This window comes from Piliocolobus tephrosceles, chromosome 9, assembly GCF_002776525.5.
Source record: "Piliocolobus tephrosceles isolate RC106 chromosome 9, ASM277652v3, whole genome shotgun sequence".
In the NCBI taxonomy this organism is placed as follows: domain Eukaryota; kingdom Metazoa; phylum Chordata; class Mammalia; order Primates; family Cercopithecidae; genus Piliocolobus; species Piliocolobus tephrosceles.
The window spans coordinates 116,801,355-116,810,097 of record NC_045442.1 but is presented as its reverse complement, the minus strand read 5'-3'; the positions used below and the strand labels follow the sequence as shown (position 1 = coordinate 116,810,097).

Genomic DNA, 8,743 nt, shown 5'->3' with positions numbered 1-8,743 from the left:
GAAGGAAGGAAGGAAGGAAGGAAGGAAGGAAGGAAGGAAGGAAGGAAACAAACAAACTAGGGCCCAGGAGTTCATCTGCTCTTTCTGCTCCTTCTCTCATTATCCATCCTTCCCATGACACAGGAAATATTTTGGCGCTCTCAACATGAAACGCCACAAGACCACGTTAGATACTTAGGGGTTCAGCTTCCCCCTGCTTATAAAAAAATGCAAAATATCAGTTCAGTAAGAACAGGATTTGGTTCAATACACAAACACTACAGAATATGCATGCCACCCTCAGAAAAAATATCGAATTAGTATTTAATAAATAGATAACAAGGTGATATTTCCTCAGGCATCCTGACAGTTATTCCCAACTGAATCTGTAAGAGTGAACTGTTACTCTTTACATTCTGTACCCTGAGACATCACAATATGTATGCATGGTGGATATAATTTATCCAATATCTCAAAGCTGAACCCTGGTTTTGTTGTTTTAACCTACACATTGTTAAGAAGGATCTTCTGTAGGACATTTTGCAGACCGGTACAAAAGTGTCCTGGGCAAACAACATTTGGAAACCACGGCCCTCACCTACATTTGCAGAGTTTCTGCCAACTAGGAGTTTCCGCTGTCACCCAAGTCTCAGAACAAAGCCGTTGTAGCTGATCACAACTATCCACCTCTCGGCAGCCAATCAGACCAGCAGGCCAGACATACTGCTTTTATCCAATGGACCACAACTGGCCAAGAGAGGAGAGAATGAGAAAAGGCTTGGCACACAGACCTCTCACAGATTATTAGTATATTTTAGTCAACTCCTAGAAAAAGAATTATGAAATTATACTGTTAGTATGAAGGGCAGGAAATAAAATTACTTGATTTTTAATAACATTACATCACACTTTTCCCCAAAGCATCTCCACCCCCGACACAAGTCATATATGGCCCTATAAATTCTGTATGAAGATGGTGAAATCTCTTCCTAATTCGTGTATAATGGGCCACAGCTAGCAAATAACAGGATGATTGAATCCAGGCCTGTTTATTCCAAAAATCATATTACTCTAGGCTATAGTGCACCCCATTGGAGAACACACCAGGAAAAGAAATATGACCTCCTTTATTAACAGTCTTTCATACTGACCTTTAATGAAAACACTGACTTTGCTGACCGATGGGAAAGTGGCTCATAAAACTAAGTTATCTGTATGAATCAATAATAAGCACTAAAGGCGCTGAGCTTCCTGCACTGAATAAAGCAGGTGGCATATTTTTTAGAATTTCTAGTTTAAGTAGCTTGTACTTCCCTGTATTAGGGATCACATGCTAAAGATGCTTTTTTTTTTTTTTTTTTTTTTTTTGGGATGGTGTCTCGCTCTGTCGCCCGGGCTGGAGTGTAGTGGTGCACTCTTGGTTGACTGCAGCCTCCACCTCCCAGGTTCAAGCGATTCTCCTGCCTCAGCCTCCTGAGTAACTAGGATTACAAGCTCGTGCCACGACACCAGCTAATTTTTGTATTTTTAGTAGAGAAGGCATTTCACCATGTTGGCCAGGCTGGTCTCGAACTCCTGACCTCAAGTGATCTGCCCGCCTCAACCTCTGAGAGTGCTGAGATTACAGGTGTGAGCCACTGCACCTGGCCAAGAAGCTTTTCAATGGAAAGCAATACAAACACAGCCAAGAAAAAGCACTGTGTGATGGCCTGGACACCAAGGGAACACCATACATGTCACAAAGGAGCTCATGCAGGCACAGGGGCCCAGGGAAATCTAACATCTAAAGGATCTTTAGGGTACGGCTTCCAAACTTTTCTGACAGCCACTGACAACCGGAAAAAAACATTTTACATCACGATGCAGACAGACACATGTGTGCACGGGCTCATAAAAGAATACGAATACCTCATATGGGCACACATTTCCTAATCTACTTTATGTTTTAAAATGCGGGCTGTCACCTTCAGTATAAAAACACTGAGTCAGATCCAGCAAGGGATAAATGAATAAGCAATGTGGTCTATCCATACAAGACAGATATTAGGCATTTTTCAGCCTTAAAAAGGAAGGAAATTGTCACACACGCTACCACATGGACAAACCTTGAAGACATCATGCTAAGTGAAATAAGCCAGTCACAAAAAGACAAGTACTGTATGATTCCATTTATATGAGCTCCCTGGAAGAGTCAAACTCACAGAAAGTAGAATGCTGCTTCCCAGGGGCTGGGAAGAGAAGGGAATGGGAAGGAATTGTATTATGGGTACCAAGTTTTGGTTTGGGATGATGAAAAAGTTCTAGAGATGGATGGTGGAGATGGCTACACAACAATGTGGTTAAAATTGTTTACCTTGTTATGCATATTTCACCACGATTTTTTAAAATGCCACTAAAGTTGGCCAGGCGCAGTGGCTCACAACTGTAACCCCAGCACTTTGGGAGGCCGAGGCGGGCAGATCGCGAGGTCAAGAGTTTGAGACTAGCCTGGCAAACATGGTGAAACCCCATCTCTACTAAAAATACAAAAATTAGCTGGGTGTGGTTGTGGGCGCCTGTAATCCCAGCTACTCAAAGGCTGAGGCAAGCGAATCGTTTGAACCTGGGAGGTGGAGGCTGCAGTGAGCAGAGATCACGCCATTGCACTTCAGCCTGGGTGACAGTGCGAGACTACGTCTCAAAAACCACCACCACCACAAAAAGCCACTGAGTTGGAAAGCAGTGAACAATGGGAAACGCTCACAAAATTATGGCTTTCTGTCCTACGTGATGTTGGTAAAACTATCACAATTGGAAAGAAACATTTACGGTAGTATTCTGTGGCATTAGAATCCAAACAGTGCAAATACATCTTTGTACTTTATTTTTTTTTTCTATCTATAAAACAGGAACAAGGATATTTACCACAAAATGAAAGAAGATCGCAATGCTCAAAAACTATTTTGTTAGAAAAGTTGAGAATACCATGAAAACCTAGTAAGAACAGAAGTGATCAGATCACTGAATAGAGAAGGGGTATTTTATTAGATTAAATCTTCCCAGAGTATTTGGGATCAGCAATGTGTTGCCTCTATTAAACACGATGAGAAAACAGAAACACTGATTTCAAGCAGACCGGAAAACAAATATAATAATGCATGACTTTTTTTGATCAATAATTGTTTCTTCATGTTGTTAATGTATGCTTACAAGGAAGTTTCTCTATTCAAACACTTCCATTCACTGACAGAACACTGCTTATGATGAAACCTTACAGAAAACATGCAAATGCCTTTTATGGTTGGATATGCCTCCTTGCCTCACAGGGCCCAACTGAGAAAATATTCTAATTGCATATTCTCAACGTGTAACTTACAAAGGTGTTTCTCTGTCAAATCCTTCCATTCCCCGACAGAAAACAGTTTATGATACATCTTAAAGAAAGCACGCTCACATTTGCATTTTATTGCTGGATTTTTCTGCTTGGCCTCATGGGGCCCAATGGAGAAAGAATCATGTTCTAATAACATATTCTACATGTGTGCTTACAAAGGTGTTTCTCTGTCAAACTCCTCCATTCACAGAAAGAAAACAGCTTCACGTGAATCTTTACAAAAGCGAGCTTACGTTTGCCTTTTATAGCTACATATGTAAACTTGCATAGTACAAAGAAATAAAAAAAGAAACGTACTAGTTTTCAAAATTGTTTCTTTTTACAAACTGGATTTCCAAAGGTATACAGATCAATATCAGAGTGTTAGCCCCCGATTTTCAGGTTGAGATCCTAGGATTTCAGCTCCCAAGATGGTAGGAGAGGCCTTGCTGTCTAACGCTAATCTCAGCTCATTTCCAAGTGTCAAGCCTTGAAACTCAGAACTGCAAATCTCTGCTTATAACGTAACAACACAGGTCCACATTAATAACCATGATGAAGCAGACCCAATGTTTTTAACCCCCAATGTGAACAAAAGTATTCATTTATAATCTAGTTTTCTGTGCATTCTCCAATACTGAAGTCGTTCCCCTTTAAAATAAACATTTTTGGACAGTTAATATTTCTGTAACTGTAGTCAGCCAGGAAATACATTGAATTACATGAAGTTTATTATTAAAGGTGGTATGGTTAATGCCACCTAAAAATGGCTCCCTTCCCCCAGTTCTTCCCAACGGAACTTAGTCCTAAAGCTGACACCATTTTCATGTTTAAATAAGGGCTTCACGGGCTCTCAACCTTTACAGCCAGAGCCAGTACGTGCAGGTACAAAGCTTTCTTTCCATTTGGAAAAGTTCACTAAATGAAATGGTAATGGCTCCGCTTTCAAGCAGAATGAGCAACTACGATAACATTTCTGTTCATTGCAAGCAGGTTCCAGCCTCCCTAATGATAGGGAAGTTCCCTGAGGGCGAATATCCTGCACTTATCTGTGCCCTGGATGCTGGATCCTTCACGTGGAGCTGAACAAACATGAGCTGAATTAATACATTCCACAAACTTAATCCAGTCTCACTCATCTGTCTTCACTCTGCCAAACTTCTTTGAGTAATTTCCTCAACGTTAGAAATACAGTGAAGAAAAGTCTCGAATAAACAAGTTGCTTCCCTATCACGAATGCACATTTCCCTTGGAGATTCTGAAATAACACCACTGGCTTATAAATATGACAAGTCTTCACTGGGGGAAGAAAAGAAACCCATCAGACTTGCCGAGAGAGGGCATCTTGCCAAATTGCTCACTTTCTGGTCCTGTTTATAGAGTGAGTGATAGCAGTCTTCATTTGCGACATAGTTTATGGAGTCCGGAAGCAGCTACTGGCCATTCAGAAGGCAAGAAGACCTCATCAACTGCAGCCTCGGTCACAAGAAAGAATTATTTACTCGGGAATTCCTGTTCGGCAAAAGAAAAACAGAACTATTTAAGAAGAGATTAGAACAAGGAAGAACGGGGCAGAATAGTATGTTTATCATGCCTGGCAAATCATTGTTGGGAACAATGACAATCAAATTCTAATCTAAAGAATGCTGCAAGTTAGCTCACCTGCGGTTTATCACTACCCCAAGTACTGATTACTCAATCAGAGTCTCCAAAAAGTACAGCATGTTTTCGTTCAAACGCAGACTAAAAATGACAGCCTTGTTCACATTTCACTGTAAGACTTTACCAAAATTATAATGAAAAAAAAAAAAGCTACACTCCTTTTCTATTAATACATACAAGCCTCTCAGGAAAATCCCCGGTGACAAACACCTAGAAAAAAACCCATTCGTTGTAAGCAGCACTCGGCTCAAGTCCATAAATTGATTTTCTAAGATGTTATCTTAATTTGCTTCTGAAATAATTACCAATTTGACATACCAATTGTGAAAATTAATTTCTTAAAATGTTAGCTTATCCAAAGAAGGGTCAGCCAGCTAAGCGTCATTTGGAAGCACCCATACCAACGAGTAGAATTCCTTGAACAGAGGACGGCACTGAGTCTGTGAATGAAAACAAACTGAACTCCTTTGGAAACAGCAATGCTGAAGAAACCGTATTTCAATCTTCAGAAGCCAGTTACCTGGCTGCTGTAAAGCAGTGCATATTTAAAGCCTCTACTGCAAAGTAACGAAAATCTCACAATTAGAATAAACAGAGGAAACCAGTGAGAAGGTCATCTCAAAACGGTTCCTACCTCTCTACCCAGCTGGCAACTTCCCTAAAACTGCAACCCTGGGCTTTATCAAGCAAAGAAATGGAAATTCTACTTAAGTAAATCCAGAAATTTCTGTTTGTTGCATTACCCAAGTAAAAGCACACAAGGGCAACAGAATTTCAAAACCAAGTTGGTTACTCAATACCCCATGTTAGGAGATAAGAGGAGGATAAAACTGTTCTGTCATTCACTAGTTCCTTCCAAAGAAGATTTGGAGTGTGTTAAAAGTCATACATGTCTCACGCCTGTAATCCCAGCATTTGGGAGGCTGAGGTGGACAGATCACTTGAGGTCAGGAGTTCGAGACCACCCTGGCCAATATGGTGAAACTCTGTTTCTACTAAAAATACAAAAATTAGCCAGGCATGATGGCAGGCACCTGTACTCCCAGCTACTTGGGAGGCTGAGGCTGGAGAATCGCTCAAACCCAGGAAGCAGAGGTTGCAGTGAGCTGAGATCACGCCACTGCACTCCAGCACGGGCCTTACAGCAAGACTCCGTCTTAAAAAAGAAAAAAAAAAAAAAGTCATACATCCAACTAGGTAAATAAAATAGTATTACAAAGCCAGGCCAGGGGCGGTAGCTCACGCCTGTAATCCCAGCATTTTGGGAGGCCGAGATGGGCAGATCACGAGGTCAGGAGATCAAGACCATCCTGGCTAACACGGTGAAACCCCGTCTCTACTAAAAATACAAAAACAAATTAGCCAGGCATGGTGGTGGACGCCTGTAATCCCAGCTACTTGAGAGGCTGAGGCAGGAGAATGGTGTGAACCTGGGAGGTGGAGCTTGCAGTGAGCCGAGATTGTGTGCCACTGCACTCCAGCCTGAGTGGCAGAGTGAGAATCCATCTGGAAAAAAAAAAGTCAAGGCCACCCTACAAAAGATACAGCAGGTGTTATAACACAAGGGCTAATAGAATTTCCAGATCTCTGTATTAAGTGTGGTTTTGAGCTTCCTGGGGGCCAGGACCAAAAATAAAAACGTACATACTATACATTCTTAGAAAAAAAATAAGTATCCATCTTCTCAAGGAAAAGAAAAAAAATATCATGACATGACTGTCTAAAAGAAGTTTTCCACATGGAATGTCACACAAGGAACAACGCACTACAGCATGGATAAAAGCCTTTATTCATTCATGCCAAATAAAAGCACACTGAACACATGGCTGTTTTTTATTAAAAAAAAAAAAAACTGTTGAGGGCCAAAGGCACAGGATTATGCCTAGCCTTTAATTCACTAGTCTTTAAATCATTTTAATTCACTGAAAGAAAATGCTAGCGGAATCCTCACACCTGGCCTCCCAGGATCCTAACTTCATACCAAGATGGAACTTAATGTATTCAGCAGAACATTCTTCCCAGAGATCATTTCCTTCTGTTGGCTTATTGAGAGCACAGTGATTAAAAAATTAAAACCTCCAGAACTCTTACTCTGTTGCTTTGGTAAGTTCAATAAGCAGTCTCACCAGGCTGAATGCACCTGAAGTTACAGCAAATCAGAGCAAGAACTAAAGTAAATCTGCTGCTGGAAACAGCAAGTACAAAACCCAAAGCCTATGGAATGTAGGTTCTAGCTGCCGGGCCTGGGGAGGAGGAGAACAGGCAGTTTGTAAATGGGCATGCACAGATCTGTAATTGGTCTGGTGCAGTGCTTGGAAGAAAAATAACAGAGCTGAGTACCAGAGCGCCGCAGGTCAGACGCCGCATTTATAAAGGGTGGCCTGGAGGCCTCTGCAGTGCATCTGATGCAAGCTTTCCAGAGAGGCGTCCGGAGAAAACAAGAGGCCCTGGGCAAGCACGTGAGTCGCTGCTCAGGGAAAATAGCAAAGAAGCCAATGTGGCTGCGGCAGGGTGCCAGGAGGGAAGCGGCTGGAACCCGGGTCAGGCTCAGCTTCAGACGCATTCCATGATTCAAGAAGCAGTTGATTCAAGTCTCAGAGTTCCAGGCCACCGAATGCAGTGGAAAAATCAACTGGCCTAAAAGACGTTCATTTGGAGCCATCCCTGTCACAGCCTTATCCAGCCATCAGGATGTTCCCAGCAGACATCTAACTCTGGATGCCATCACCAGTAGGTGTTCACACCAAGAGCAGTTTTAAAATTAATGCCCAGCCAGGCATGGTGGCTCACACTTGTACTCCCAGTTCTTTGGGAGGTCAAGGCAGGACGACTGTTCGAGGTCAAGCGTTGGAGAACAGCCTGGGCACCAGCGCAAGACCCCATTTCTACAAAAACATAGTAAAATTCAGGTGAGCATGGTGGTGCACATCCATAGCCCCAGCTACTCAGGAGGCTGGGGTGGGAGGATCACTTGAGTTCAAAAGTCCAGGGCTGCAGTGAGCTGTGGTCACATTACTGTACTCCAGCCTGGGTGACAGAGCAAGACCATGTCTCGAAAAAATAAAATAAATATAAATAAAATCAATGCCCATTTATCATAAGGAGACAAGCTCTACAGAATTTGGTATTATTTTAAATTGCATAGGATGCTTGCCCAAGTTGACAGTTTCAACTGTGGCATATTGTTAACACATTCTTTGCGACAAAAGTTAACACTCCCAGTTATGGCACATTAGAATAAAACCCTGTCTTCAACCATAGAGAATATCAGCAGCAGCCTGTTTGCCATGGGTTACCAAAGGGATCCAAGGTTGCTAGGATAACTTCAATTTCAAATATCCTGCTTTGCTATCCCTGTAAATGCACGTTTAGTTTTCAAATAATCTACTCTAATCCCAATTTGATAATAAACTATGACCACACCTCTAGGAGATAAATAATAGTCCTTCTAAAAACAGTACCAGAGCGTGAAAGTGTAAGTTACTGCAACCACATATCCACATTTTTGGTTTGTTTTGGGTTTTTTGTTTGTTTGAGACCGAATCTCGCTCTGTCGCCCAGGCTGGAGTGCAGTGGCGCGATCTCGGTTCACTGCAACTTCCGCCTCCTGGGTTCAAGCAATTCTCCTACCTCAGCCTCCTGAGTAGCTGGAACTACAGGCGCCCGCCACCACACCCGGCTAATTTTTTGTATTTTTAGTAGAGACGGGGTTTCACCATGTTAGCCAGGATGGTCTTGATCTCCTGACCT

At 42.1% G+C, this 8,743-nt stretch overlaps 1 protein-coding gene across 5 annotated transcripts in view; it reads right to left on the bottom strand.

Annotated features, from left to right (window-relative positions):
- FAM107B (family with sequence similarity 107 member B) overlaps positions 1-8,743 on the bottom strand; it is a 257,812-nt gene that overhangs the window by 54,355 nt on the left and 194,714 nt on the right. Inside the window, exon 2 of one of the 5 annotated variants that reach the window (XM_026454817.2) lies at positions 4,693-4,843. The exons of the other annotated variants lie outside the window; for them this stretch is intronic. The gene's annotated coding sequence lies outside the window, so the exon portion shown is untranslated. The remainder of the gene's footprint in view (positions 1-4,692; positions 4,844-8,743) is intronic. 5 annotated transcript variants of the gene reach the window in all.